Here is a 7,770-nt window from a genome sequence, read left to right as displayed (position 1 = left end):
AAGCCTGTAAATAAAAAAAAAAATAACAAAAAAGGGAAGATGCATAGATAAAAAAGGTATATTAAATGCTATATGGACCATCCACGTTGCAAAGAGCATGACAGTAATCAAATGATACTCACTAGTCGGGGAGTCTGATAGATCGGGACTGCAATGCAACTGACCGAAACCAAATGCAAAGCCTGTAAATAAAAAAAAAAATAACAAAAAAGGGAAGATGCATAGATAAAAAAGGTATATTAAATGCTATATGGACCATCCACGTTGCAAAGAGCATGACAGTAATCAAATGATACTCACTAGTCGGGGAGTCTGATAGATCGGGACTGCAATGCAACTGACCGAAACCATATGCAAAGCCTGTGAAGGAAATAATTTTAGAAAGATTAAAAGGATACATAGATAAAAGGTATATTATATGCTATATGGACCCGCAACGTTTCAAACAGCAGTACAGTCTTAAATAATACTCACTAGTCGGGGAGTCTGATAGAGTGGGTCTGCAATGCAAGTGACCGAAACCAAATGCAAAGCCTGTGAAGGGAAAAAAATAAAAAATATTATATGCTTTAAACTGTAGATTAATGGCACACCACACTGATTAAAACACAACAATCAGCTCATAGTAATGAGAGCACATATCAGTGTGTGTATATTATTTAGGGCCCCAATAGGCCTACACCTATAGGGGCCATATATATATATATATATATATATACACATATACACACTGATATGTGCTCTCATTACTATGATCTGTATATAAAAAAAAAAACAACATGTAAGATATACTCTGTTAATACCTATTGAAATAAAGGAAAAAAAAAAAAATTCTGCATATCTTCTATTTGTCTTCCTCTGGGGGCCCATACAGAGCTGTGTGTTTTATGTGTACTGTGCGCGTGAGAACATGGATGCAATTTTAACCACTTCCCGCCCGCCCTATAGCGGATTGACGTCCGGGAAGTGGTTCTGTTATCCTGACTGGGCGTCATATGACGTCCAGCAGGATAACATGCCGCAGCGCGCCCCCGGGGGGCGCGCATCACGGCGATCGGTGGAGCGGTGTGTCAATCTGACACACCGCTACACTGATCTTGGTAAAAAGCCTCCGGCGGAGGCTCTTTACTACGTGATCAGCCGTGTCCAATCACGGCTGATCACGCTGTCATTAGGAAGAGCCATTGATCGGCTCTTCCTCACTCGCGTCTGACAGACGCAAGTAGAGGAGAGCCGATCGGCGGCTCTCCTGGCAGGGGGGGTCTGCGCTGATTGTTTATCAGCGCAGCCCCCCCCCCCCCCCAGATCACCCCACTGGACTACCAGGGATGCCACTAGGACCACCAGGGAAGGGGCAACGTGGATGGCCAGGTATGTACCCCATGGCCATCCACATGTGCGCAATCTGTGCCAATCAGTGCCCACAAATGGGCACTGATTGGCACTATTATGCCAATGATATGCCCAGCAATGCTATATCAGTGCCACCTGTCATTGCCCATCTGTGCCACCAGTCATTGCCCATCGGTGCCACCTGTCAGTGCCCATCTGTGCCCACCTATCAGTGCCCATCTGTGCCACACATAAGTACCCATCAGTGCCACCCATATATGCCAATCAATGCCACCTACGAGTGCCCATCAGTGCCGCCTATGTGTGCCCATCGGTGCCACCTATGAGTGCTCATCAGTGCCGCATACCAGTGCCACCTATCAGTGCCCATCAGTGCCGCCTATCAGTGCCCATCATCAGTGCCCGTTAGTGCCACCTCATCAGTGCCACCTCATTGGTGCCACCTCATCGGTGCCCATCAGTGCAGCTATATCAGTGCCCATTATTGAAGGAGAAAGCGTACTTATTTAAAAAAAAATTTAACAGAAACAAAGAAAAACTTGTTTTTTTCGAAAATTTCGGTCTTTTTTTATTTGTTGCGAAAAAAATAACAACCGCAGGATGTGATCAAATTCCACCAAAAGAAAACTCTATTTGTGGGAACAAAATGATCAAAAAATTGTTTGGGTACAGTGTAGCATGACCGCGCAATTGTCATTCAAATTGCAACAGCGCTGAAAGCTGAAAATTGGGCTGGGTGGGAAGGTGTCTAAGTGCCCGGTATTGAAGTGGTTAAACATCCTGGCCAAGAAATGTCCATATCCACCCTAGACATCTCTGCCATTGTGTTCATCACTCATCCATCCAAAACATATCAGTCATTGTAAGTTGTATCCATCCACATGTCAGCTGTATCCATCAATAATACACGCGTGCTGTATATGTGGTGGGGGGAGAGGAGGACGCAATGCCAAAGACATGTGGGGGAGTGAAAGTGTATTGCACAGATTGACTGCCATGGGGGGAGGGGAGGGGGAGGGAAGATGTATATGGCACAAAATGGCTGCCATGGGGGGAGGAGGGAAAGATGGGAAGATGTGTGGTGGAGAGGATGTGTATGGCACAAAATGGCTGCAATAGGGGTGGGGGAGGGGGAAAGATGGGAAGATGTGTATGACACAAAATGGCTGCCGTGGGGGGAGGGTGTCAAGGATGGGAAAATGTGTACGGTAAAAAATGGATGCCATGGGGGGGGGTGGGAAGATGTGTATGGTACAAAATGGCTGCCATCGGGGAGGGGGGGAGATGTGTGTTGCCATGGGGGGTGGGAAGATGTGTGTTGGCATGGTGGGGGGATGGGAAGATGTGTGTTGCCATGTGGGGGGGGGGTGAGAAGATGTGATCTATCCATATAATACATGCCCTGTACACAGACAGCCCTACATGGGAATAAAATCGAAGCATAATGGGCAATTACCGCAATACACATCATACATCTTTGCCATTGTATTGCGTCCCCCCCCCCCCCCTGCACATGGCAGACACTTTGTGCAATATACATGTTCTCCACCACAGAACTTAGCAAAACTATTCAACTGTAAATACGTGTCCATGCTTTATCATCCATCCATCCCCCCATGCCAACACACATCTTCCCATCCCCCCCCATGCCAACACACATCTTCCCATCCCCCCCCCCCATGCCAACACACATCTTCCCATCCCCCCCCCATGCCAACACACATCTTCCCATCCCCCCCATGCCAATACACATCTTCCCATCCCCCCCCCCCTCCCCCCATGGCTGCCATTTTGTATGTACGGTAAGTTCTGTGGTGGCTATCTGTGTACAGGGCTTGTATTCTATGGATAGATGATAAAGCATGGACACGTATTTATAGTTGAATAGTTTTGCTAAGTTCTGTGGTGGAGAACATGTATATTGCACAAAGTGTCTGCCATGTGGGGGGGGGGGGTGAGAAGATGTGATCTATCCATATAATACATGCCCTGTACACAGACAGCCCTACATGGGAATAAAATCGAAGCATAATGGGCAATTACCGCAATACACATCATACATCTTTGCCATTGTATTGCGTCCCCCCCCCCCCCCCTGCACATGGCAGACACTTTGTGCAATATACATGTTCTCCACCACAGAACTTAGCAAAACTATTCAACTGTAAATACGTGTCCATGCTTTATCATCCATCCATAGAATACAAGCCCTGTACACAGATAGCCACCACAGAACTTACCATACATTTTCAATGGTTAATATAATCATCCATAGAACACATGCCCTGTAGACAGACAGCCCTGAAGGGGAATAACATATAATCATAACAGTGTACTTACAAAAGTGTTGAAATAGGAGGGTTCTGCTATAATTCTGCAACAAAACATCCAAATTCCGCACTGATAGTCTGCCTAATTGTATGTGTTCGCTCCTTAAATATGTACAGCAAACACGCCCATAAACATTGATAAACCCACCCTTCAATTCCCTAAACACACCCCGCAAACATATTAACATTTTCTAAACCCACCCCCTCGAGCATCGGGAGCGTGCGGGAGCCTGTGACTGAATGCAACAGGCATTGCGCAGGCGCCGTTTATATTTCTTCCTCAGCTGTTGTTCTTCGGAGACTTTCGGCGTCTCCTTTCTCCTCCTTACTGCGCAAGCGCGGCGCCTGCGCAGTACGGAGCGGACACTATCTGATGGGGGGACAGTTTTTGGCAGAACACCGGCAGTGATCTAATGCTTGTACTGAAGTTGATTGATGGATCGACTTCAATACAACCAGCCTGCCCATAGATTGATCGAACCTCAGCTAGTCCCTGCTGATCCAGCTGAGATTCGATCCATCTAGGGTGGCCTTAGTCTGTCACAATCCTAAGTAAACACATTGTAACATCAGTGAAAAATGCATGTGAAAACAATTCCAAGTTCCAAAATAATAGCCAGAAGAATTTATGTGGAAATCATGACACCAATCCCTCATATGTAAGATTAAAAGACTATAAGAAAGGTTGGAAATATTGGGCCTTAGCTTTTACTGAATGTGTTTTTTTACTGAAAATAAACTCTTTATTTTTTTGTTATATGCTTTGAATTGCTAAGGTTTGTGACAGGTTTTTTTTTTTCAAGTATTGTTCTCCCTCCTCTCCCAGGCCCCATCCCATCTCCCTCTCCACCTGTACTTTAAAAGAGTTTGGCATACATACCATCTTTAAAAAAAAATGTCTTCTGGCTAGTATATTGACCACCAAGGGTCCATCAATTTCTTCTCCCTACTACAGTTCACGGTAAATTAATGTAAAGATTAAGTTTGTAGATACAGGAATAAACAAAAGAATGAAGAATTTGGCAAATTAAAAGTACTGTATCTGACAACCAGATCACATTATTCTATGACACCTACCTGCTCTTTATGGCAAAATGATTTTTAATAACAATCATAAAACACATAGTAATAGTGGCCTGAAATAAACACAGACTGTGAAAAGTGAAGTCTCCCTTTTGCTAGTGGTCAGCATAGTTCCCCTTACTTTGGTGATCAGTGCAGTGCCCCCTTACACTAGATGTTAGTGGGGAAACTGCAACCTTACATTGATGGTCAGTGTAGGTTGGAGATCTTTATTCAAGAAATCGCTAACAACCTCTGGAGGAATCCTGGAGTTCCATGGAACCCTGGCTGAGAAAGACTAATCTACAATGATCTACATTGTTTCTGCACAATATAGATATTGCCAGCTGTGGATAGCTGTTGACTGCTGTAGACAACTGAATACTAACAAAATTTTGACATTTCCCATTGACCACAATGGTCTTTTCAAAATGTTGTATAGGCATAATAGAACACAGGCTCTTTACAAACCTCATAATCTCACAAACACAAAAGAATGTATCAGAGTTGTGATGACTGTGCCTTGTTTTATGCCATCAGCAACTAACCAGCACTGATGCCAATATGTCCTTTTGGTTAGTAAGGTCACAAAATGTATCTATTACATCGTCTCTGGGACATGCGCATATCATGACATCTCTAATGCAGGTTCAATGTTTAGGTTTATTGTGGTTCAGGAATGTAATTGGTTTCATTTCCTCATTTCTTTACATGTTAGTTATTTCTAAAAAAAAACATACTGTGTGCTTTAAATCTGCTGTACAAATCTAGAAACTTAGCCTGTGAATTCAAGAGGTCAGATTCTTAGCCTGACTGTAGTGTGACACACGCCATGTAAGCCACACATAGAAAATACTTTCTGATAGTCTCTTCTTTATACTATATATGGCATTAGGATAAGGGAATGACGTAGTGAAGAACAAGCTGTGAATGCAACACTGAAGAAATGTGATTTCCACAAATAGGGAAATGCTAAGGGCTTGACTAAACACATGGCCTGCCTTTATTAAACAGAAGAAAATGCAGATTGTTAGATAGAGCAACCAATTGCTATCACTACCACTATAACTAGAGAACATGTATAGATCCAATGCTAAGCATTGTCTAAGTATGAATTTGGAAGCTTGACAAGGTCCCCTCCCTTCTACAGTCCTAGGCATGTGGGAAATAGCTTTGGATAGAGTTAATGCTATGAAAGTAATTCACTTACAATGTCAGTTATTGATTTAGAATTGCATGACTCTCAGTTGTGGGACTGTATTTAAGATGGGTATTGTGTAAGCCTTCTGTTATGTGGCCTTGTCACATACAGTAGAAATACATCTATCTACTGTATATATTATATTACATAATATACAGTGCCTTGAAAAACTATTCATACCCCTTGGAATTTTCCATATTTTGTAATGTTACTACCAAAAACATAAATATATTTTATTGGGATTTTATGTGATAGACCAACACAAAGTGGCACATAATTGGGAAGTGGAAGGAAAAATTATAAATGGTTTTCAATATTTTTTACATAAAAAATGTCTGAAAAGTGTGGTATGCATTTGTATTTAGCCCCCCTGAGTCAATACTTTGTAGAACCACCTTTCCCTGCAATTACAACTGCAAGTTTTTTTGGGGATGTCTCTACCAGCTTTGCACATCTAGAGAGTGTGACGTTTTTGCCCATTCTTCTTTGAAAAATAGCTCAAGCTCTGTCAGAATGGATGGAGGCCGGCTATGAACAGCATTTTTCAAGTCTTACCACAGATTCTCCATTGGATTTAGGTCTGGACTTTGACTGGGCCATTCTTACACATGAATATGCTTTGATCTAAACCATTCTATTGTAGCTCTGGCTGTATGTTTAGGGTAGTTGTCCTGCTGGAAGGTGAACCTCCACCCCAGTCTCAAGTCTTTTGCAGACTATAACAGGTTTTCTTCTAAGATTGCCCTGTATTTGGCTCAGTCTATCTTCCCATCAACTCTGACCAGCTTCCCTGTCCCTGCTGAAGAAAAGCATCCCCACAACATAATGCTGCCACCACTATGTTTCACGGTGGGGATGGTGTGTTCAGAGTAATGTGCATTGTTAGTTTCCTGCCACACATAGCATTTTGCTTTAGATCAAACAGTTCAATTTTGGTCTCACCTAACCAGAGCACCTTCTTCCACATTTTTGCTGTGGTCCCCCACATGGCTAGCAAACTGCAAATAGGACTTTTGTTTGGCTTTCCTTTTAACAATAGCTTTCTTTTTGCCACTCTTTCATAAAGGCCAGATTTGTGGATTGCACGACTAATAGTTGTCCTGTGGACAGATTCTCCCACCTGTGCTGTGGATTTCTGCAGCTCCTCCAGACTTACCATGAGCCTCTTGGCTGCTTCTCTGATTAATGCTCTCCTTGCCTGGCCTGTCAGTTTAGGTGGACAGCCATGTCTTGGTAGGTTTGCAGTTGTGTCATACTCTTTCCATTTTCAAATGATTAATTGAACAGTGCTTGATGAGATGTTCAAAACTTGGGATATTTTTTTATAACCTAACTCTGCTTTAAACTTCTCCACAACTTTATCCCTGACCTGCCTTCACTTAGGTTCTCCAACAAACCTCTGAGGGCTTCACAGAACAGCTGCACTTACACTGAGATTCAATTACACACAGGTGGACTCTATTTACTAATTAGGTGATTTCTGAAGGCAATTGGTTCCACTAGATTTTAGTTAGGGGTATCAGAGTAAAGGGGGCTGAATACATATGCACGCCACATTTTTCAGGTATTTATTTGTAAAAAAATTTGATAACCATTTATCATTTTCCTTCCACTTCACAATTATGTGCTACTTTGTGTTGGTCTGTCACATAAAATCCCAACAAAATACATGTACGTTCTTGGTTGTAACATGACAAAATGTGGAACATTTCATAGGGTATGAATACTTTTTTTTAAGGCACTGTATTTAGTGGCTCACATGTATGATAATGCTTGTGCTGGAGTTAAGGCCTCAGATATTTGTTAAGGAGTTAGGTAAGAGTA

The 7,770-nt window shown here is 42.7% G+C and overlaps 1 long non-coding RNA gene across 1 annotated transcript; it reads right to left on the bottom strand.

The window, feature by feature from the left end:
• Positions 1 to 298: 298 nt before the first annotated feature.
• LOC141144402 (uncharacterized) lies at positions 299 to 3,792 on the bottom strand. Its single transcript, XR_012244400.1, has 3 exons — positions 3,694 to 3,792; positions 475 to 534; positions 299 to 360 (listed from the first exon to the last, which is right to left on the bottom strand). It is a non-coding gene; the product is annotated as an uncharacterized lncRNA (long non-coding RNA).
• Positions 3,793 to 7,770: the final 3,978 nt, after the last annotated feature.

Source organism: Aquarana catesbeiana, linkage group LG05 (genome assembly GCF_042186555.1).
Source record: "Aquarana catesbeiana isolate 2022-GZ linkage group LG05, ASM4218655v1, whole genome shotgun sequence".
NCBI classification, from domain to species: domain Eukaryota; kingdom Metazoa; phylum Chordata; class Amphibia; order Anura; family Ranidae; genus Aquarana; species Aquarana catesbeiana.
Note: the sequence above shows the minus strand (reverse complement) of the source record. Positions and strands in the feature narration are given on the sequence as shown.